The sequence below is a fragment of the Strix uralensis genome, chromosome 16, assembly GCF_047716275.1.
Source record: "Strix uralensis isolate ZFMK-TIS-50842 chromosome 16, bStrUra1, whole genome shotgun sequence".
NCBI classification, from domain to species: domain Eukaryota; kingdom Metazoa; phylum Chordata; class Aves; order Strigiformes; family Strigidae; genus Strix; species Strix uralensis.
In genome coordinates, this window is record NC_133987.1 from 6,598,594 (window position 1) to 6,622,605 (window position 24,012).

At 55.7% G+C, this 24,012-nt stretch overlaps 1 protein-coding gene across 3 annotated transcripts in view; it reads right to left on the minus strand.

Annotated features, from left to right (window-relative positions):
* The window catches only part of RAI1 (retinoic acid induced 1), a 79,312-nt gene that overhangs the window by 32,736 nt on the left and 22,564 nt on the right, over positions 1-24,012 (minus strand). Inside the window, exon 2 of one of the 3 annotated variants that reach the window (XM_074885565.1) lies at positions 10,783-10,863. The exons of 1 other annotated variant lie outside the window; for it this stretch is intronic. The gene's annotated coding sequence lies outside the window, so the exon portion shown is untranslated. Of the gene's footprint in view, positions 1-10,782; positions 11,575-24,012 lie in introns of those variants that run through there. One more of the 3 variants, XM_074885566.1, reaches the window with a different exon arrangement.

The following is a 24,012-nucleotide window of genomic DNA, read 5'->3' on the forward strand; positions in this document are numbered from 1 at the left end:
ACGGCGACATCCCCATTCACAGTCCCTGGGCTGTGGCGATCTCCACCCACAGGGACAGATGTGTCTCGCTGCTGTTCATCCCCAGGGACTTGCAGAGGCAAAACTGACCCCAGCAATGGAAATACAAAACCTGAAGGGTTAAGCTGGGCCTCATTGTTGCGTCCCTTGTCCACCAGCTTGCCCTGTGTCTCAGTTTCCCCAAAGCAACAGCAGTTTGCTTCGTTGCCCATCCCGGAGCAGTGCTAAGGGCTCGGCGGCTGCTGCATCTCCCCGACCACGGGACGCATCGATGAATTGGCACCGGGCACAGGGGCTGCCAGCAAACAGACCCCAGCAGGGATGCCCACCACCCACCCTCATGCCCCCAGCCCCTCAGACGGGCTGTATCCCCACCATCACACTTAATACGAGATGCTCTGGAGCCAAAGCAGAGCCCGGCTGCTCCATTGGGCACTGGCCCTTCTGCCGCCTGTCACAGCCCCGTGCCTGGATCCGTGGCGCGGGCTCGACAGCCCGCGAGCGCGGCTGCGGCCGGGCGGCACGGGTACCTGCTGTTTGAATGTCAACACCTCATTTATACATCTTGATTGGCTCTCATCAGCCATGCTGCGTTACACCTGATTGCTCCGAGCCGACGCGGGGTGCCAGACTGCAGCGCGTAATTTCATTTAATTGGCCCTCCATCCAAAGCAAAACAGAAATAGAGGAATAAAGAAACAATAAGGCATCCTCCCCCCTAAAAAAATTAAAATCTCTGCGGTTTGGGGGGTTGGTTTTATTTTGCAACCGTGAGCAGGCCATGTTGTGGGATGTGGGAATCCCTTCCCGGCGGTGCTGGAGCCCATGCGAGCCGTGGGATGCTTTGCCACCCCACAGGCTCGGCGCGCTCACGCTCCCCCTCGTCCCGCGACGAGCCCCACGTTCGTGTCACGCTCGCCTGTGCTCTTTCTCCCGCCCGCTCTCACAAACCACTGAGGCTGAAATTTCAATTAAGAAAGAGAAATAATTACCCGCCGCTCCACATTTCCTCTAAAATGGTAGCCAATGCCAGCAAGCCGAGTCACCGCCTCCTGCTGCGTCCTGGCACTCACCAGCGGGCTGGCATTCGGCTGACATTTCCAGGATAATGCCGGCCCAGCCACTGCTTGCCGGTGGCCGCTATCGCAGCCATGCTGGGAGGCCAACGCCGCGTGGACGCTTGGAAGAGATGCTCGCTTCCTCGGTGAGCGCAGGGCTGCCACAAGCCCCCGCCACCCCGGCTCGACCTTGCGCCAGGTCTGAACCCTCTGCCCATTGCTGCCCGCACCCAGCCATGCCCTGGGCTGGGGTCCCAGCCCCCTGCTCTCCACCTGGCAGAGGTGAGCTCTGATAATGCTTTGGCCACACGCCACAGGGAACCGCTGCGCTGCTGTCCCCAACATTGTCTCCGTGCAGGAGATGGGGAGCAGGGGAGGGCAGGAGCGAGAGGACGGGCAGCACCGGGGTGGGCAGCAGCCTCGGATGCGCCAGCGGCACTGGTGACGCACAGAGCAGCACTGGGGAAAGGCGAGTGGATGCTCACAGCCCACCTTTGGGATGTGTCCCCAGCTTGGGGATACCAGCGGTGCGGCTGGTATCAGTCTCCCCCAAAGTGCTGCTCTGGGCAGATGTCCCAGCCAGTGCTTGCCAGGGCACCCCGGGCCTGCCCACAGCCCCTGGGAACAGCTCTGCTTGTATTCACCCTGATGATGTCCCAGAAACCACATTTCTTGCATCGTTTTATTTTAGCACAGCCAGAAATAAAAGGGGAACAAACCCCATCGGGGCTGAAAAGGGTGCAAACCCCAATCAGCAGATGCTGTGGCATGCCACAACTGCTCCTGCAGCTTCTCCTTGCCAGCTAGCCTGTCCCGGCTCCAAATCACACCCCGTTGGGGTGGCACGACACTGTCACAGATCCCCACAGTCTGTCCCTGCCCAACGCAGCTGGAAATGCAAGATGCAAACCCCAGGAGAAGGCAGAGATGGATGCTGACCCAGGCACAAGAAGCTCCACCATCATAAGGATGAGGATGAGGATAGGAGGAGGAAGATGCACAGGGCTGGGCTTGGGTTTCATGCACTTTGCAGGGCTGCAGTTCCCAACCACTCACAACACCCCAGGCTTGAGCCCCTCCTGCTCCAGCCAAAACCCCCACCCAGCACCAACCCAGCAAGAAACACCGACCAGCTCGTGCCCAGCTCGGCTCGGGGAGGTGCCACGTTCGGGTGGTGGGGGCCGAGATGGAGCTCCAGGGGTGAGAAGGTGGCAACAGTGAGACTCGCTGGGGAAACGGGTGCTCCCCGCACCCCGACAGATACAAATATGCTGCTGCCCAGCGATGCTGCGGTAATCGGCTTGTGCCACCGTGTGCTACAGGAATGGTACCTTGAGTGAATAATAATTATGCTCTTACAGTCCCGGCTGCCCAGGGAGCTCCACGGGTGCTGCAAGGATCCACAAGCCGGTGCGTGCAGTGTGGTGTGTCCCCCAGACCAGACCCTCTGCAATCAATGGGGATGGTGTCTTATTTTCTCTGGATGTTTTCCTGTTCCTCTTCGCAGAGGGCCGGGGGGGGCTGCAGCGAAGGCTGCGAGTCCTGTGACTCCAGCAGCAGGAGATGTGGGAGCCTCAGGCAGCGATCACAAGAACGGGGAAAGCAGCAACCTCAGGTTGCAGATTAGCTTCATTTTATAGCCAGGGAGGCAGAAACCTCCCGTGGTTCAACATCTCGCTGGAGACCACACAGGGAGCCTGGGGAAAGCCAGGGAGAGGTCGCAGGTCTCTGCAGGGTGAGAGCATCCTCTCCCGAGAGGGAGGGAGCTCACAGCCAGCAGGACCCCGCAGCTCCCCCGACCCATCACTGCACCCCAAACTTCACATGGGGCCACATGCTGCACCCCTTCCCCCTATGACCCCAAACACCCACTCCTGCAATACTGGGCGGGGGCTGCAGAAACCAGTTTGGCAAAGAGAGGCTCTTTAACCAAGTTTAAATGCACTTCCCTTGACTCGGTTCCCAGTTCAGCGTAGAGGAGACCCAACTTGGCCGGCAGCCACGGCGCTCAGCTATGCACGTCCCTACCAAGAGACACATTCCTCAGCACTGCAGCTAAGTGCAGCACAGCCTTTGAGGCCTTCACCCCTCCTTCAATGATAATTTATGCCCTCTGACCCAACTCCCCCTTTTAAATCAGGCTGATCAATAGAGAAATCAGACAATCCTTTTAAGAAACTATCTCATCTGATCCTTCCAGCTAATGATCTCTGCTCTTCTTACAGCTGTTTGCAGATATGTAGCCCAGGCTGCTGGGGGAAGCAGGAGGAAGAGAAGCCACCGGGCCAAATTTCTCCTTCCCCAGTCCAAGCAGAAGCAGCGGCGTTGCTGCCGATTTGCACGGGAGTGAAATGGGAGATGCCAACCCCCGTCTTTTGGAAAACCAGAGCGCTGGCTCCCGTCGGCAAGCTGCCGGCTCCTCCAGCAAAGCTGCACACCACTGCTCGCCGCCAACCATCAGGCTGCAGGGGAAGCACCAGCTCCAAAAATCTGCCCCCTCGCCCACCAAACGTGCCCTTCTCCCAGCCTGGGAGCCCTCCAAGGATATTCTCCTTCATCCTCACTCTTCCTGCAGGCTTCAGCCTCCCGGCGTGGCTTTGCATCACCTCCCCTGCAAAGAAAAACCAACAACGCAAAGCAACAGCCCCGAATCCGGTTCCTGGCTGAGCCGCGGTCGCCCACACCCCGTGCCGTGCACCACCGCGGTGCCGCGGCTGCCGGCTCCTCTGCGCATGGAGGGGAAGCGGTGAGCACTGGCGATCTCCATCGCCCGGCCGGCAAAGCCTCGCCCCTCATGGGGTCCCTGGCTTTATCACTGCAGCCAAAGCTCACGGGTACAGCTGCCTTCTGCTGACGGAGGAGCTAAACCAGATCGGTGGAAGAAGGAGCGATGTCTGGCGCGGCACCTCCGCGGGGAAGAGAACGGCATGGCAAATGTCCACGGCGGAGCCTCCAGAAGGGCTTTATTGACGGCGGCCGCATTTCTATTTAACTGGCAAAGGAACAGGGTTAACCGGCAAAGAGAGAAGCATTAGAGAACCCTTTAGGTCTTCAAAGTAAATCAGCTCCTAGAACAAACGCGCTCGGTAGCCAAACGTCCCCTTCTCCTTTGTGTGTGCTGGGCTTTTGACATTTATTACGCTGCCCGAGAACCACCCAGAGGGAAGATGCTTTTCACATATCTGAGGGCCATTTCTCACCCTGGAGCACTCAGATGGGGATTTCTTTCCTACCCAGACAGGGTCTGGCCCCCAGCACCCCCTCCCCATGGAGACCTCACCCTGCAAAACCACCCAGGCAGCAGGATGGGGCCGTGCTCCAGGGATGCTCAACACCCTCCCCACATCCACCAGGATCCAGGGAGCAGGCTCCAAGGCCAGGTCACCTCCAAGGTCCCCACACCACACATTCCCTCCCACCCAGCCCTTGCCCCGAAGCCAGAGAGCAGATGCAAAAGCCAAAGGGGCTGAAGGGCTGCCGCAGCGCAGCACGGTGCAGGTCCTGCCACAGCAGTCACAGTGAATTACAAGGTATTAGAGCCCCGCGCCGCCGCGCCTCTCGCGCAGCAGCAGTCACGGTGAAGGACATGCTATGATAGGACTAGAGTCTCCTCCGGAGAATCCAGTCGCCGGCCTGGTGAAAGGCAGTGGTATGAACAGGCCAGCCCTGTTCTATAGATCATATAGCGACAGGCGTAGTGAAGGACACGCTATTACAGGACGAGGCGGTGCGGGGGGTTTACCCAGCGACAGCCAAGCTGAAGGACGTGATGTTTGGGGGGGGTTGGGGGGTGGCTGTGCCTCGCTGGATCAGTGAGTGCCCACGCCTTTGCGAGCCAGCAGCCGTGAACGTTTTTAATTATTCTTTCCTACTTTATCGAGCATCTAATTTTCATTTACGCGCCGGCCATCTCCACCTGAGAACGCGGCCGGTGCCGCTCCTTTCCAGCGCTGCTCCTGTATCCCCTCCCAGCATGAGCCGGATGGGACCCAGAGGAGCCAGAGGTCCGTCCCCAGCACAGGGGGACCCATCCGGTGGCCGACCTGCCCTGCAGCTCCCCTGCACACCCCACGCGACGTCAAGGACCATAACGGAGCTGGGCAGAGCCTCCCTGACACTCAGTGTCCCTCCCCGTCGGAGCACAAGCACCGAACACCGATTTTAGTGGCTGCCATAAATGCAGCAGGAGCGGTGTCCCCTGGTGAGGCATCGAGCGGTGACTAAGAGCGGAGATGACAATGAAGCGGAGGAAGCAAGGTCTGACTGCAAAGCAGCAAACCAAACCCCGAATCCAGTTCGGAGGCACTGACTGACGATGCTCCCCTAAACCAGAACAGAGCCCAAACCCTGCACGGGCACGAGCCCAGCCAGCGACGGGGAGCCGGGCTCGCTTGGGCTAGGGCTGAGCTCAGTCCTGGCACAGGCTCGGTTTGGGTGGAAATCCCATAAATAGGAGGGGAGAAAGGATTGCCCGTGTTAGGACGCTGGGATGGAGTTCAAGCCTCTTAGCAAAACACACAGGGAGACTTCTGTACAGCCCCTACGTATAAATCTACCCCCTTAAAATGTTCTCGGTGGTAAATGCAGTAGAGATCATGCACAACTTGACAGATTGAGGCGTATTTATGGCGCTTTGGCACAAGGGATACAACCAGTTGGGATTTTTGCTCAGCTCTACCACTTGGGCATAGTGCAGCCACAACAAACCCATTTGAATACCTCTTGTTTCAACCAAGGCAGAGATCCAGCCTATTCCCCGCGGAGCAAGCGCCAGACCTTGGGCCAAATTAATCTCCAATGGATCTCCATCAACTTCATGGAGTTACAACCACAATTTGGCCCATGCATGACATGTAAATCTGTTCATTCTTCTTCCGAATCGTCCAAATACCGCAGCATTTGTTAGCGCAGGAGAGGGACGCATCCTCTGGGAGAGATCTCTTTGGATACCGCGCCAGCCTTTCCTTTTTTTATTTCCTTTGCTGCCTGGGATAAAAGGTGAGCAAGACAGTCCATAGTATGTGTCCAAGCTGTTTGGGAAAGAAACAGGAATTTCCTTCTGCCATTCCCAGTCTTTTGATAGGCAGGTGGGATGCGAGCAGGAATAACTCAATCAAGACAGAGCAATTTTTAATTAATTTGTGGATCCCTTCGCCGGCTGATTGCCTTGGAGACAAAAGGGAAGCCTCTCCTTTAACACTTGTGTGTGCCTGGTACTCTGAGCCTCCCCTTTTCACCGGCGCATCTTTGGTCTTGAAAGCTGCACAAAAGGAAGAATTCCTTGATCTTTTGCCTCAGCATTTGCTAAGACGGAGACACATATGAGGGGGAACCAGACTGGGGACTTTTTGGGTTTCTTTTCTATTTTTTGGAGAATATTAGAGCCCAAAATGCACACAGAGTGGGATGGGGAAGGAAAAAAAAGAAGGAAAGCGGAAAAAAAAACCCCTAGAACCTAAGAAAGCAGAGTGTTTTCCGTCGACACCTTCTGCCCAGCCTGCTCCATCCCCAAGGGGAGGGAGTTGAAAGGTTCAAGCTACATCAAGTGGTGAGTAATGCAGCAGGAGGCTCCTGCTCGGGGCTGGGCTCTCGCCCTCCACGATCACTCCCTGCCCCATGCCCGCTGCTGCGCGGGGCAGAGCCGAGCTCTCGCCTCCCCTCCTGCCCCCCCGCCAGCGACAGTGGGGATGCGGGAACTTCCTAGGCAGTGACTGACACTACAATTATCGATTGCTGGCTGCAAAGGCTTGCTCTCGCCTCCCCCCCTCTTCTCACTTGTTTTCTTCTGTGCAGCAGAGTGCCAGCCTTCAGAGACTGCTGCTGTAAAAGGCTCAGATTGACGGGGTGTCAAGATATCCGCTGCCCCTGGCTTTTAACGTTCCCTTGCAGGGGGGGGCGGGAAGAGCCCCTGCACCGGTGAGGGGAGCTCAGTTAGCTCCAAAAGAAAGGGAAGAATGAATAGCCTTCCTCTCTCCTCCGTCAAGGAGATGCTCTTGAACCACAAACAGCTTTTTCAGTCTCAGCTTGGCTGCGTGCGTCTCGGAAATCTCAAGATGCTGGGAAGGAGGAGAGGCGGCGTGCCAGCCAGCCCCCGCCAGCGGCTTCATCATGCCCAAAATCAAGGCACTCAAGAAAAACACCACACTACCCACCAGGTCTCCGTGGGGCGGCACACACACATGACCACGTGCCCATTAGATTTAGCCGTGGCCGTTTCGGAGGCAGGGAGGGCAAGAGGCATCCTGGCTGGACGAAGTCACCCGGCAAAGGCTGCAGAAGGACTGGGACTCCCCAATCCAGGTGCATCCTCTGCTGCTCGGCACCGACGACACGGGGGGACCAGACCAGAGGGTTTTCCTAGCACAGGTCGGTAAAGCAGGAGCTCCAGGTGCCTCCCTCCAGGTGCCCCACCAAAGGCTGCGATGCCACCTCAGGAGGCCACCTTGCCCGATGGCCCTGGGAGCCAGGGCTCCTGGGTCATCCACGAGCCCCATCCTCAGCTCAGCCAGCCACCCCTGGCAAGTGCCATCTCTGCCGCAAAATGGGGATGGCAACCTGCCCATGGAGGTGTTTGCAAAGCCCAGTGGCACCTTGGGACCTCGGTTAAGCGTTATGCGCTGGAGCCAGAGGCCTGAAATTAAAGCGGGCTCCACGACCGTCAGTGTTGACACCTGGTGATGGGAGGAGAGGGATCGATGATGGAGAGTCTGTTGCTCCTGATGCATCGCTGTCAGGGTCAATACACAGTTCTCGGGGAGATCAGATGTCCAGGTTAACTGCTTTGCCTCCGTGCTAAACCCATGGGCTGGTGGAGCCCCGTCCTGCTCACACATCCTCTTCCCCAGCCAGACTCAGCCCTGCAGCCACCACACGCCACGGAGAGCATCCCCAAGGCTCGTGGCTCTTGTTTTTGTCCATGTAGAGCTCAAGTGTAGCTGCAAAAGGTGACCAAGGGTGGGAGAGGGACATGGGGACAATAGAGACCTGTCCCCCAGGAGCTTTCAGCTGTGTCAAACCAGCCTGCTGCCATGCACAGCATCGCCATGGGACCACGTGGGGACACAGGGCTTGGGGACAGCCACCAGCTCCCTGTGGTCACAGAAACACTGGCCATCCAAGGGGGCCTGGGAGGGACAGTGGGGGGAAACCCCAACTGTCAGTCCCCCTGCCTGTCCCTGTCCTGAATTGCTGGGCAATGAAAAAAGCAGGAGAGGGGGGAACCTCACCTCTCCTGCCCGGCACAGACCCTGCCGGCTCAGTGGCCATGTCCCACTCCACTCCCTGGGCAGGCAGAGGATCCATGTGGCTTTGGCACAATGCTGGTCCCCTCCAAGTGACACTCTGGCTGCAGAGAGCCACCCTGGATCCCCGTGGGCCAGGAGAAAGGTGACAACGGGACTGCATTGTGCCCTCTGCACCGAGCGGGCTTGTGGCACCCCACAGCACCCCGCAGGGTTCCTCACTATTGCAGCAAGCCTAGGCAGGAGGCACAAGCCCTGCTTTGCACCCTCACCGCCGGCAGGATCCGTCCCGCAGCCCGGGGGGTCCTGCGAGGACAAGAGGCACCCGCGGCCAGACTGCAGCGTCTCATCCCACCAGCTCCCAGGGGGGTTTTAGCCACACATCTCCTCCTCAAACACAGCACAGCCAGCAGCAGCCACCCAACCTCCCCGGGGGAGCCCGGCACAGCCCCCCCAGGGGGGAGATCAGGGGGTCTTACCTGCCAGCAGCCCACAGAGCCGGCTTAAGGGGGACACAGCATCGCACCCCGACCCTGGTGCAGCCAGACTTGTGCCAGCCCCCCCAAAAAACCCCAGAAAACAGAGCGCGGCATGAATAACAAAAGCAGCGATCAGTAAAGACTCTCCCAAGAGGCTGCAAGTTCTTCAATTAGAGCTCTCATTATAGGAACGAGAAACTCCACGCCGTCTTCTGTACGGATAACACTTTTTTCCCCCTCTCTTTTAAAGAATAAAGGGAGGGAGGGAGAGGAAGGCTGCATCTCTAATGCAACAGACAGGTCTGCTGAGATTCACTTTGGCTCTTATTTTGACTTTCATCTAAAAGAGCTGCCCTGGGAATCCATTAAGTCCAATTTAAATCGGCTCTCCGCCCTCACGGCTTCTCCCCGCCTTCACGCCCCCCCCGGCTCCCTTCTTCCCCCCCTCCTTGGAAGCAAACAAACACAAAAGCAAGGCCAGGCAGGGCAGGCAGCGAAGGGCAGCACCGGCGTGGTTTCGGAGCCATTCCCCGGGGGATTACAGCCCTCCTCGGGGCAGTTGCTCGATCTTTATTTCCGCCCAAATAAACACAATCCGGCCACGTTTGGATACCGCCTCGATATCACCCACCTCAGCAGCACTTTTGGGGGACCGACGGGGTTTCGGGAACCACTTCTGCTCCCCCCACATCTCCCCCCTCCACGCACAGACGTATTTTCCTCTGATTTTATTATTTTTGAGTACAATTAGCTCCATTAACACAGCAGCCGGCAAAGTTGGATGGGATATAATCACATACTTCACTCCGGCTTTTTTTTTTTTTTCCCCCACCAGTTTCCCCACCCCAAGATCATCCCTCTGCCTTTGGGAATCGCCCCCCCACCGCAGCCCCACAGCCGGGTGAGCGACGGACCCCTCTCCTTTCATCTCACCACACTCATTCAAGCTCTGCTTCTGTCGTATAAGCAGTTTTCCAGCTCTTCCCCCCCCCCGTAACACACCCGCTCTGCATTGCATCCTATTCATATGTTTTCAATCATCACTGTTTCATTATTTAAAACAAAAGCACACACCCCCCCCTCCTCAGCAGCAGGCTCCGAGCCCCCTCACCGGGCTCCTCCGTTATTCCCTGGTTTGTTTGTTTATTAATGTCAACGGAGGATTTTGGGGCAAAATTTGCCGTGGGAGAAAGGGAGCGGGAGGTGAAAGTCCCACCCAGGGGCTTTCCAAAGGCACAGCCAGATGTGCAAACCCCGCGATTCCTTGGGTTATCTGCTAGATCCATTTTTTCCTGCCCCGCCAGCCACCGAATAAAAGAAAGAAAATCCATCAAGTCAGCGTTCTCACGTGCAGACAACGGCAAGGATAGCCAGGCGCCCGACCGCGGCACCGCCGCAACTTTTGTAAGTATAAAACCATTCACATCGATAACTCCTGAATTAAATAAGCCTCCCCTGGAAGATTTCCCTCTGCAGAGGCTTTCGCAGCCCCGTGCCCGCTATTATTTTAACTTTGGAAAAGTAGGAGTCAGGACAAGCAGAATGAATCCATCCCCTACACACACAAATATTCCAAGTCTCAGCTGTATCTTTGTTCAGACACCCATCAATTGGTAAGTCAGGAGGATTTTTGGACCGGTTGCAAATTTCTTTATTACTTCCAGAAGAGCAAAACAACCCCCCCTTCCTCCGCCGCTGCTGCAAATAGGACACACACACACACACACACACACACGTACGTACACCACCCCCCCCCTCCCCAAACTCCGCGATGCCGGCGCCGTGCATCCATTCAATTGCAGCGGCACACGAGTTGCACAAGAGAAAAATAAATCCGGAAAAAAGCTCCGTCCGCACACCCCTACCCGCCCCCCCCCCCCTTTGCCACTCCAATTCTGCCGCGGCTTCAAGCAAAAAAAAAAAAAAAGACGGGGGAAAAAAGGGAAAAAAAAAAAAAAAGCACAAAGATGTAGCTTGCAACAATACCTGCGATGGTCCTCGCTCTCTCCTCTCTCTCCTGCTGGCTCGCTCTCCTCCTCTTCCAGAGCACAGTAGCCAGATTAGATCCTTAGAAAAAAAAATGTGAGAAATAGCACAATTCTCCCTTTTTTTTCTCTTCTTTTTTTTTTTTCCCTTCCCTTCTCAGCAGCCCTTCTGAGCTCCTTCACTAACCATTATTCATAGACCACTAGGGGATATAAGGTAATTAGAAACGGCCCTATAGCATCCAGCCTGAAAATGTAATGCCAGCGGTAGGAGTGGTGGAGGGCTCTGGCTGCGGGCGGCTCCGGCAGAAAGTGCTCGCTGGAGCTGAGGTGAGAAGTGGGGTGGAGGAGAGGGCGAGCGGCAGCGGGTGCTGGTGGCTCTCCCTGCAGAGACCAGGGTGGCCAGGGATGCCAAGGGGCAACGGCACCGGTTTGGTTTTGGGGATGGTTGAGGGGGGATTTTGGAGGGGGGGTATTTTGGGGTTTTTTGGTTTTTTTTTTTTTTTGGAGTGGGCTCGCCGTGCCCGTGTGAGCCGTGCTGGGGCTGCGTGTGTGTGTGTGTGCGCGTGTGTGTGTGTTTGTGCCAGGAATAGCAATCAGCAGAGGCAGCACACAGAGCGCAAAAATGCCATCATGCAGGGTCAACAGAAAGCTGCAGACATTTTTTTTTTTTTTTTTTTTTTTGTAGGCTTAATCCTCTGGAGCGGGGGAGAGGGAAAAGGAGGAGGCTGATGCCTTCTTTATAGTTTTGATTTTTTTCCTCTTCCAGCCTCGTAGGATCAGATTAACCCCCCCTTCCCCTCCCTACACACACACACACACACACACACACACACACACATGCCAGCCCCCAGTGATCCCAGCCCTGCTGCACCGGGAGATGTCGGAGTTGGCGTGGGGTGGGATGGGGTAGGATGAGGGTCTCGCCGCTGCGATGAGCTGGGTGGGATGAGCTAGGTGGGCTCACACAGCAGCGGGGAAGGAAAGCAAGAGGGAGGCAGCGCGGGGGGGGGGGAGTGGAGGCAAATGAACAAATCACACCTGCAGCTTTCTCCGCGCCGTAGCCAGCTGCAGCCCAGGCAGAGACCGGCAGGAAAAATACAGGCGCACGGGCTCCCAGCGCCGTGCATCTGCGGGGATTTAGGAGCACAGTGAGCTGATGGTAGCTCATCACTGGGAGCGATTGCTTTTGGGGGGTTTATTTTAAGAGGGGGGAGGAAAGGGAGACAGTAACAAAGAGCAATCCTCCCCCGCACACTGCTTTTTCTAAGGGGTAAATAAAATCCGGCGCAGAGGTGAGGAGGGCGAGCTGATCCCCTCGCAGAGGGAAGCATAGTGATGCTCGCCAGGAAGGGTTTTGGTGGCCCTGGCACACCAGGATGCCCGCGTCCTGCTGCCAGCGACGCCCATGTGGGCTGGCCGGGGTCGCTGCCGTGCAGCTCCGTGTGTGCTGACTCCTGCCCGAAGGGTGCAAATGCCCAGCCCTGCCTCCTCCCACGAGTCTGCTCTGAGCCTCTCTTTAATTGAACTAAAGCTGTTCACCTTGATAACGCAGCACGGCAGCAAGTTTCCGAGCCGTACGCGGGGGGCTGGAGAGCTATTTGATCCACTTCCAAGGTGCTGCCTTTCAGTTCAACCCCTTGCTCTTGAAGGATGGATAACCAGGCCCTCTCTCTTCCCTGTTAATTACTCAAGATAGCAGGCATCAAGCTGCAAACAGACCAAACCTCGTAAGGGGACCCAGCATCTGCCAAAGCAGACCGCTTGCTCTCATCTCCCCTGTCCCCATTCTCCCCATCCTCATCCTCATCCCCATCCCCATTCCCATCCCAGCGCCAGCCTGGCTGTTTATAGCTAATACACCACAGCATGCTCCTGGCCACCTCCAACTTCACACGTGCCTCTCTGCTGGATGGTAAACTGAGCCGGGACCTCACGGCTCTCTGGGGACTCAGATTTATCCCCCGTAACCACCGATCCCCTCTGCCCTTCACAGGGAAGAGCTCCTCCACCGTTTGGCACCACGGGCTGCGCCTGCTGCCCTGGTAAAGCCAAGGTGGGACATACCCAACGGACATCACCCCCAGTTTCTCCTCTGCGACTGAGGGAAGACTAAAGGATTTGTTAATCTTAGACTACAATCCCATAAATTCAGTAATCTGGTCCATCCGGGTCGTTTCCAGGCTCTGATACGCTTGGAATCCCCACCTCCGGGAGTCCTGTGATTTCAGAAGAACCTCTGCCCTGCTCTCCGTAAACCTTGACCTCACCATGGTGAAAAGAAAGGTTGAAACCACAAATCCCCCGAAAGCCCCATATGCAAATTAAATTGCCACCAAACCTTTGTTTATTAAACATTGTCATTTTTCCAGTAGCTTTATAGTTCTGCGACTGCGATTTATGGTTTCACAAAGGTTGATTTCATGACTTCTTGGCACTTCTGAGGTGCCAGCACCCACATCACCTCCATCTGCATGACATGGCCTTGTCTGTCTCAGCCTGACCACCGGCTGGGTGGGACACCATCGCCTACCACAGCAATTAACTTTACTCATTAAAGCCTCTGAGCTCGTAGAGGATGCTGCTGCGCAGTTGCGCGGATGGGAAAGTTTCCATCCTCTTGATGAAATCCAGCTCCAGAGCACCCCCGTGCGTGGCACACAGCCCCCCACCACGGGGGCAGATATGGCCTCTTGTCCCTTGCGTTCACCGGCTGCCTCTACGGAGCAGATCTCACCCCGAGCTACTGCAAACCCAGCACGACCAGCACTGAAAAGCCTCTTCCCATCCTCCCTGCTGCTAGAACAGGGCTCACCTTGCCGATCAAAGTCGGAGGCTTCCCTGGAAATAACCCCCACCAACTCCTGCCCCAGGGGGGGCTAAAAAATAATGACTCAATGCAATGTCATTTCTGGAGCTGCTAAAACAAAGGCGCTCCGGTTCCCTCAGTGTCTCGCCACTGCGACCTACAAAGATAAGGCATCCTCCTCAGTGCTGAGAAAAATGAGCTTTTCCCCACCAGCTTCCCCTTGCGCCCAGGCTCCGCTGGCTCGGGGTCCCTGAGACCTCCCTGGTGATGCTCTGAGCCAGCTCTTCCTCATTCCTCTTCCTCTTATCCCTCTTGCTGGCTGAGTTCCCCCCAGCCCCGCTCTGGATGATCCCAATGGATCTCTCTCATCCCCTGGCCCAGGTGACACCTCTCACCTGGTGCCACACACCCCACGCTCGCGGCTCCTCGCAGGCAGGGAGCAGGCAGCCCTGCCCCAACTCTCATCAAGCTCTGCGCACCAGCTCCGAGCGGATCCGATGGATTTTCATTTCCTAACTTTGCCCTTCGGGCTATTTCTAACGAGCTTCCTCATGCTTAAAAAAAAAAAAATCCTTCATCTTGCAGCGCGGTGTTAGAGCAGCAACGCTCGGGACAATTGTGCCTGCAAGGAGGCTCAAAATTAATTATATCACAGTCACTTTAGGTAGGGGTCCATCACACTGACCTCCTCAGACCGGCTCCCGCCTGGGACCCAGGGAGCAGCCAGAAACCCCTTCCGAGAGCAAAGAGGCTTTTTTTGGCCTCGAAAAATGTATTTGCCTGGTGTGATGTTTGGCCAGTGCAGCACGGCCTTGGGCGAGGAGCCACCGATGTCCTCCCGCGACCCTCTCCGCACCCCACGTCCCCAGCCCCAAGCTCCCCACGTAGCCTCCGCCCACAGCACCGGGTCCATCCACCCTCCTGGACTCATCCCTCCCATCGAGAGAGGAGAAATCGGTCCCAGGTGCCTTTGTTTCCGTTAATCAGATGTTTTAATGAGTTTCTCAGCGCCCGGCACATCACCACTTCATGCCATCACCCTCTCCGAGGCCAGCCCCGCTCCCGTGGTGTGCCAAGGCCCCCGTTGTCTCGAAGGCTTTCCTTGGTGGGAGAGCAGCGATTATTTCTCTCAAAAGGTCTCTTATAATGGAAACCATCTCTCCATCCCTCCTTGGTCTCCTCCTGCCGTGACCCAGGCTCCGTCGAGAGGAGCTCTGCTCCGAGGCAGTGCCGTGTTTCCATGGAAAGAGTGAATAGCAGAGTCTTCCCAGCGGTTTATTAGAATTCCTTTTACTTCGATGGAGAGTTTTAGAGCAAAGTAAAAAGGCTTTAATGTGGGGCTAATGGAGCCCCTGGGAAGTCCAGGAAGGAAATCTCCCTTGGAGAAGAGGAGGCGTGAGGAGAGGGAGGGCAACTTTCAAGACAAATTCCTGGACAGGTTGAAATTTTTTTGCAGAAGCCATCTCAGGCAGCGAGAAATGGAAATGAATGTTTGTTTTATTTTTAACAGATGTTACAAAAGACCTGCCAGTAATTCAGCGAACGATGCAAAACCTAGATCCCACTCACTTTTCCCGGCATGTCTTCCATCCCCTCCCTCTCCTGCTTGGTAAGAATGCTTATTTGCATTTAGCATATCATATTTAAAAAAAAAAAAAAAAAACGCAATAAAATAACAATCGTAAGCCACTTCATTTCCTCCCTCCCTAAGGCTTTGGTTTCAGTTTAAATCCTTGGTTGTAGCAGCTATTAATTGTTTTTAATAAATTTTTCTGTCTCTTCACATTTCCCAAGCCCATCTTCTACTCACCAGCTTTGAGGGTTCCCCTCTTTCCCGGTCCCCCGTCCCGCTCTCTCCTTGCCGTTCCCTCAAGGGACACGACAGCTCTTGACTCTGCAAAGTGTTTGGAGCAAAATGATCGCTGTTCTCTGCCTGGGGACGCCCCAGTGTGAAATACAGCCTGCAGCCTCCTCTTTGGGGGAAAATACAGGGATTTGGCAGCGGTTAAGAGATGGGGAGGTGGAAAGGGGAGGAGGTATGATGGGGGGGGTGTCCTAAAACCACCCAGCTGGTGGATGGAACAGGAGAGAGTCCGGCCCTCCAAAGAACAAGGCGCACATGCGCGCACAGACGCCGCAGCGCTTGGCTGGCCAGTGGGCAACTTCGAAGTCGATCTAAAACTGACCGCGATGCCAGAGCGGTATTTGTGGTGAGGTACACAACTTGTGAGTGTCACACACGAAAACCAGACCCGGGAGGCCAGTGACAGTCCTGAGGGGCCCTGAGTCCCACCGATGCCAGATCTCCTGAAAATGAGCAATTTTGGCAGCTCCTGGTTTAATCCTTGACTGCAAAGCACAAGCCGCAGTGGCTCCCCCTTTTCATGCCTAACCATGGAAAACCACTTTTCTCCTCCCAATACCCAGCTTTCCAAAGAGCAAGATCCCACGGAAACTTGGACAGGGCAAATCCACGTACATGGCCACACGTGCAGGTCACGGCTCCCACACGTATGCTATGCAGGAATGCCTGGGAGAGGCCACAGGTTTTGTTACACAAGGGATGGTGCTCTTCCAGCTCAGACTCATGAGACGAAGGGCAGGAAAACCAGGGTGGTTTTCTGCCTTGTTTCTCATTAGCGCCCCCTGCATGCACAGCCCTGAGTTGGGGCACGCTCCGCAGGCCATCATCCCCCACACCAGCACGCCTTAAGCTGGATTCACGCTGCATTGATGCCTTGTTTGCAGGATCCCAAGCTGGAAAGGAGGAGATGGGCTCTGGAGAGGAGCTACAGGGCAGTGCTGAGACAAACAGCGTGTCCCTGTGCCCTTTATAAATCCTACACCCTGCCTGATTTCCAGGCAGAAAATGGCATCCGTGTGCATTTCCAGGTGACGGAGGAAAACTGGCTGTTTTCACTGAGCTTTCTCCTCTTCCTGTTACAGTTCTGCACCTGGTTAGCAACTGTCGGAAAGAGGTTAATCACAGTCCTTAAATCAGGAACCTCGTCGTGGTATGCTCGGGATGCACATCTGTGCTCTCTACGGCTCATCCCCAGCGGCATTTGGGAGAAGGCAATATGCCAAAAAAACCAACCCCAAATAAGACCAATACCCCTCAAAACAAGCATCCCAGGGTGTGGGACCCCGCTAATTCCTCGAGCCGGTCCTGCAGCCCATGGGAAACGCTCGCTGTGCCCCCAGCCCTGTCACAGCTGCGGGTTAAAGGCATCTCGGTTAATGTGGTGTTGGCACAGCCATTACATCGCAGAAAAGGCTTTTTAGGGGTTAGGTTTTTGCTCACTGGCCAGTCTTGTGATGGAGGGGAGGAGGTGTCGCCTCGAAATGCCTGGGGAGCGGGGAGCGATCAGTGGGGACCACGAGAGCTCTCGGCACCAGACCCGGAGCTCAGCCCCGCATCAGGTCGGCCCTTGGCAAAGCAAAGGCTGGAGCTCCGGCAACCGCCAATCGCCCGGCTTTGCTCCTGGTTTTCAAGCATTGCAAAGCTTGGCCTGGCCTTGCTATTTCTAGGCCTGTCCCAGGGGATCACCCTGCTCTCCCTGTTTTGGGAAAAAGCAGCATTTCGGAGCGTCGGAGCCCTTTGGAGAAGGGCCTGCTCGTACTGCAGAGCTGGCAGCACTAACCGCCGGAGACGGAGGCTGTTAGGCGCGTGCACGCACACGCACGTGCACAGCCCGGAAAATGGAGAGGAATTGATCCCGGAGGCAAATCTCTTTTGTTCTAACCCCGTTGCTGTAACTGGATCTCCCCAGGTTCTCGGCTCAGGAGCCGCAGCGGATCACATCACTTTCATGCCTTCTCCCGGTGCCAGCTTGTCACATTCCCCCGTCGCCGACGGCGGGGAGGGGACGAGCGAGGAGGGGAGGCATTGCTCACAGCGCTTGTTTACCTCGCCGCCGCGCACGAGGGGTGTACGGCGGTAATGAGCAAAAACCTAGAGGGAGCAGATTGCAGATCCGTGGCATGAGACCACCCCCAACTCACAGGCTGCCCCTTTTTAACGAGGTCCCCCCATCCTCCTCCCCGCCAGGCTCCCCGCGCCCCGCCAGCCTCCCGCCTTTCCCCGCTGTCTCATTTCGACTGCAGAAATGCTGATTCACAGAGCCCGGCGCGGGAGGCGTTTGGGAGGCAGAGAGAGGAGCGACCCGGCTGCTGCTGCCTGCGCAGGCAGCGCTGCCTCTGCGCAACGCCACCTGAAAGCACCCGACCTCCCGGGTGTTTTTACACCAGTGATTAGTGGCAACGAAGTCACTGCAGATTAATCCGCTCTGCATTTATTCCAGCATCTCTTACCCAGCGATTCCCTCGCCTCTCAGCCAGGTGAATTCATCCCCCCTGCTCCCCGGGAGAGCTCACGCGCTGATTTTTCTCCCCTTTCTGCACGGGGGGAAGCAAGGTGAAAGACTTCACACCACGTGCCCAGCACCACGCAGCGAGATGCCGGGATAGTCGGGATGGGGACGGCAGGGATGGAACGGTGCAGGAGGTGCAGGCACGTGGGTCCCCAGGGAAATACTTTTGCTTTCCAAGAGGGAGGGCAAAGCAAGCAGCACCCTGACCTGCCACTGCGCATGTATCAGAGTCCTCGCTCGTGGATGCTTTGGTGCATCACCAGCAATCTGAGCCCTGTCTCCTCCTTCCAGGGCAGCCAGCGCCCGGCGGAGGGGTCTGCGCCCCGGCTGGCGTCCTGGCACCGAAAGCCACGTCAAAGGCGCTGTGCCGTGACAGCAGTTGGCATGAGGCAAACCTGCCCGCCCTGTCTCACCTCCTCTCTCCTGCCAGCGCGGTGCATCTGGTGCGGTCCCTGCCTGCAGCAGGCCTGAAATCAGAGACGACAAAATGAAGCTTTTTCAGGGCAGGCTGTGGGGATGGTGTTCGCAGAAGCTCAGGGCTGGCAAATGGCTGCAAAAGCAGGGGCCGGCTGTCCAAACATCCCGCTTCTTCAAAGTCCAGGTCCCTTCCCTCTGGGGCATCCATAGCACCTTGCAGAAGAGCTCAGGTGAATAGATCTGATCTGTTTTACTCCATCCTGTGTGTTCAGTTGCACTCAGCAGCCCCCTTCACTTCTCCTCCCTTCATCCCAAAGTCACCCCCGGTGCCATGATAGGTACAAACTCTTTGGGACCTCGTGCACTGAACAGCACGATGTGACACAGACCTTCCCTCACCCTCACGCTCCTCCCCACACCACGTCCCTCTGGGCCAGCTCAGCACTGCTCAGACCAGACAGGATCTGGCCCAGAGCAGGTGATGCAGGAGGAAAACCTGGTGAGCCAGGCAGGGAAGCCAACACTGCATCCACCTCTGCAAGCTCACAGGCACACACTGGATGGGTCTGGGGACATCAGAGCATCAGCAGGACACCCCTTGCCACTGTCGTGCTGCTGTATCTGCAGCCCTGAGGCTTAAAAACCAAAACTGCCTTTTACTTTATGACTTTTTTCTTTTTTTGCAGGGCTGTATCTAAGCCGTGCCAGTCCCCTGATCCCCTCTGCATGGGCGACCGCCTGCCCGCAGCCGAGTGGGGAGAGCTGGCTTGCTCATCTCGGCTCAGTGAAAAGCCATGGTGCATCTGAATAGATTTCCACCATGCAAATATAAAGGCCCCAGTGGGTTTGAATAGGAGCCCTTGAGGTATTATCTCAGCAGTGCCTCGAGGCAACCACCTGAATCCTTCCATGACTGCTGCACAAACCCACAATGTCTCCAGCGGCTGGGGATTATGGACAGGCCTTGCAAAGGAGCGCCCAGACCACTGCAGCTCGCACCATCAGCTCTCAGATGCCCCCACATGTGCCCAATCCTCAAAAAACGAGGCACGGTGATGCCAAGACGACCGAGGCCCAGATGCCAAGGCAGGAAACCAAGCTGAAGTTTTCACATTAATCATATCAAGCTCTATTCTTTTTCATCTATTTCAAGGCAAGTCAAAAAGAGGTTCACACTCTCCCCTGGCAAACCACAGAGGATGACGTGAGCCTGTCTCTTGCATTGCAAGTAGAGTGTGTCAAGCAATTAGCAAGTAATCAGGAATTCAGATAGGGTGGGCAGGATATGATCCCTCAAAGCTCTGGCAGGAGCAAAACCCACCCCAGAGTTTCCCATCAGGCATGGAAGGCAGCAGAGGGAGCAGGGGCTGTTGGTGAGCTCTCGGCGAGCAGAGCAGACACCGTGCCAGCAGAGCCTGCTGCCATAAACCATCTCACGTTTAGTGCGTGCTGTAGCTAAGAGGCCCCAGGCGTTCAAGCATAGATTTTCCCTCGCTCATTCCCAACCTCAGCAAGGTGGCCAGGGCAATCCAAAGCACTGGTCCTCAGGGGTCCTGCAGACCTGCCGGGTCACCTGAGCACCCCCATGCATGTCCCATCCCTGGGGTGTTTCGGTGTTGTATTAACTCTTGTTGCTGTCACCAGTTTTACTCTCTGAAGCTCTGACCGTGCTGGTTCCCACTCTGCATCCTCCCAGCAGCCCAAATCCTGCTCTCCTGGAAGTTTGTGGCAAAACCGATGCGAGAGCAGGAACAAGCCTTCTGTGCTCACTTGGGGAAGCCGTTTCCACTTTGGTCCCCCAGTGCTGCTAAAACCCCATCACACAAAGCCCTGGCACAGCACACAAGCGGTACAGTAGCACCTCACCGCGCTGGGCTCTGCCGGCATGGCATGCACCGAAAGCACCTTGGAGGGGGGACTTGCCTGCTCGTAGCCTCCCCAGACATCTCGCCAGTCCCCACGATCACCCAACCAGCCCTGCAAGAAGAGAGGGAGGATTAGCCCAGGGTGCGAGCTGCCAACCTGGGCGCACACCTCCCTCCGGGCGCGGGGCCCAGGGCGCAGAAGGAGCCGGCGAGACGGGCGGGTTGCAAAGGGGACGCCTAATCTGCCACCCGCCCTTTCTCCTCTCCATTGCCAAGGTAGCAGCAGACAATGCTATCTGCTGGGTTGTCAGCCGTCCCTCCTCCCGCCGTCTCTTTAGCCAGAAAACTCTCCATCTGTCTCCAGATGGGGTGTTTCTACCACTCCAGTCAAACCGATTCAGAGTGGAACAATGATGCTTTGTTAACAAAACAATTTTTGTGTGTCAAGCCCTCCTTCTTGCGTTTTTTTTTTTTCCCCCCAGTCCCCAGTGGGTCAGCTTTGTGTGGCGTCCTACATTTTGTTGTTTCTTTCACATTTTAAAGGCTCCGTATTTTAGTACAAAAGGTGCCTGTGGAGCAGCTTTTATCTGTGAGGCAAGATTCGACACATACGCAGATCACAATTGCGACAGGAGGTTCGTGATGTGGTGGTTAAGGGTGGTGTCAGGACCTTCAGAGTGATGAAGCATTATTTCCAGTGATTTTTGCCTCTAGGATAAAAATTAGAGCTGGTCCTACGCTGCATATAAGGCTTCTGTGAGCTGGAATCCCCCAAGGGCTTGTGGAGGGAGGAGTGAGAGAAAGTTTGCGCTTGCTTTGGTGCAGGGCAGGCAACAGCCGTGTCCACCCGCCCTTCTCGTGTCCTCCTGGGCCAGACAGGGCACTTCTCTCAGCTTGTGAGGGGAAGGGACGGGTACACAGAGCAAACCTACGTGCCTGTGAGTAAACCACAACCCTCTCCCCAGCACAAACCCCACGGTGGTCAGGAAGGTGAAACCTCAGCCCTTCTGTGGCCAGAGCCTCTGAATGAAGATCCTGGGGTGCGCTTGACTTCTCCCCAGCCTCCCGGGGTTGGACTGTCCCCCTTGACCCGCTCCCTCACCCAGCAGCAAGAAGATCTCTCTTTCCTCTTCCAAAGACGTCTCTACTACACAGGCCTCCAAGAAAATCAGCTCTTCCTTTCTTTTTTTTTTAATCTTTTTTTTTTTGCCCTGAAGCAACAAGCACACAAACCACCTTCTGCTCTACACACAACCAGCAACTCACTGCAAATAACCAACCCGCTGGCTCCAAAGCAAACAGCTTTGTGTTCCTAAGTGGGCTGGCAATTTCTATACAAATGGGACTTTTTCTTCCAGCTCCCCCCACGTTTGCAGGGAAGTTCCCTCCTCCTTCCTGTCCTCAGGTAACTGCATCTTCATGGAAACACCAATATTTTTATGAGTCATCCCCCTTCCTCCCCCCTCCTGCTCTGTGGCCAACACCCCTCTGCTTTAGAGATCAAAGCCGAAGGGGACCAGCTGTGTCGCGTCCTTTCCTCTCCAGCCCTTTCCATCTCCATTTGCAGCCGTCGCCAGCATGAGCCCCTGCTGTTCTGACAGCGCTTTGTGCGGCCTGTTCAGCACCGCAGCTCCGTGCCCGCTGTCTGCTCCCCCTCCATCCCACTCCCGCCATCCCCACTCCTCCTCCAGCCACACCGGGAATGCAGGGAACCCTCCGGAGCTCTGGGCTCAGTCCCCTCCATCACACATGGGAGCTGCACCACCAGCTGCCTCGGCTGCTGCCCTGCCTGTCATGTGCTGCTTCGGAGGAAAAAATGTGCTCAGAGAAGAGAGAAATGGGATAATCCGCTTCCACTGAAATCCCATCCTAATTCCCTGTGTTTGGAAACTCCTCCGCAGACCAGAGCACGAGGCTACATCTCACTTTCAAACCAGCAACTCCACAGGGACCTTCGTTCCGGGCTCATTTCAGCACAGATACAACCTCAACTGGGCAAGTCCAGGTACTTCTGAGAAAGCAGCCGAGGGAACAGAAATTTCCCTCCCTGTTCAAAAGGCTGAACACCTCATGCAGCCCCCCCGTGCTGCAGCTGGGATTTGCAGTGCCATGGGATAATTAGTGTCAGGGATGTGCTTCTTGTTGCACCCAGGAAAACCTGCCCATTTTTGGCCTCCCAGTGAGTGCTGTTTGTGCGCGCTCGATGGAGGCTGCTTCCATTTGCAGCAGCTCAGAGGTGTGACGGGTCCATCTTTGGGGATCGCACAGCATCCTTCGTGGTATCTCGTCTTGACCACACCGTGTGCACCCCCTGGGTGCTGCGATTGTACGTTGAGCATTGTTACAATCCCCGCCTCCCAACACCTCGCTGTATCTCTTAGCCGAAATCCAGCTTGGAGTTGTCTCCTCTATAAGGACTTTGAAGAAAGCATCACACAGAATTAAATCTCAGTGCTTTTTATATGTAAAACGCTGAATTTAGCTGCTAATGGCAATTCCCAGCAGAAAAGGATGGTTAGTAGTGGTGGGTATATTTATGAATACTTTTTAAGCAAATGCTGTGAGGCGGGAAATCTATCGGTCCTCATGGAAAGCTCCTCAGTTTGCTGCTGCAGGCATCTAAATTCAAAGTTTCAACATGGCTTTTGCGTTTTGTGCTCTGCTACACATATCCGTCTCAAATCTCTTCTCTCAGGAACGGTTTCTCGGCCTCTCTCCCGCAGTCACGCGTGTCACCGTGACCTGCCCGGCTCAGGGAGGGAGGCAGCATCCCCATCCTTCACCAGACACTCCACTGATTTGCCGGTAAATAAAAAGTCCAGGGATCTACTTGACTGGTTTCCTTAGCTGCTCTCTCCAAAGTGGTAAAGGGCTGACATATAAAATACCCATGTCCTGGATTTCTGGGAGGTTTTCACTGAGAGCACATTGTTTTTCCCCAGCAAAGCCAGAAAATAATTTACAGTTGGTCAGGGCAGCGAGATTGCTCTGCTTTCTCTTTCCTGGGACAGAAACCCAGTTTGAAACAGATTGCTAGCAGCTAAATGCAAGTTCCTTAGCAGCTTCCAGGGTGAAAATATTCCCTCTCCAGATCTCCTTTTATGTCCACAACACATTATTCCGGTGGAGGGCTCTCTTGCAAAGAAAAGCTGTGATAACTCCCAGCCCTGTCTCCAAAGTGGTTCAGGTATGGGAGCCAGCTCCCCTGCAAGCATCCCTTGGTCCTACTGCCCAGCTGAGATGTCCTTAATTCCTCCATCTGTCCCCTCCAGGCTCTGGCTGGCTCGGCTCTCAGATGGTGAATACATACAGCATGCTGCAAGGCTGCTTCTCCTAAATCTACGCTTCTCCTGCAGCTTCAGAAGAAACGATGTCTGCTAAGTCCCCCAGCCCACTCCTGGGTGCTTCTGGGGCTTTCCACGCTAAGCTGCCTTTGTCCCACACACTGCATGCAGGCAGACAGGAGGTTCACACCAAAATCCACCTCTCCTCTCTGCCTTTAACTGAATCAAAACAAAAAACAGATGGAAAAATCAAATGCTGGCAGTGTGAAGCATGTGGGCTGCACTTGCATCAGCCCTCCTGGAGCTGCAGAGTGTATTCCCTCCTGCTCTGGGGTCCAAAAGGGTTATTGCTGGGGGGGGGGGTCTGCTACTCCCCACTGCCAACCACCGAGCAGCACGGAGGTGGAAGGAACAGAGGGAAGGAAGGGAAAGCAAGAGGTGAGAGGAATCTTAGTGTTTTAGGATAGTCCAGGAGGAAGAATT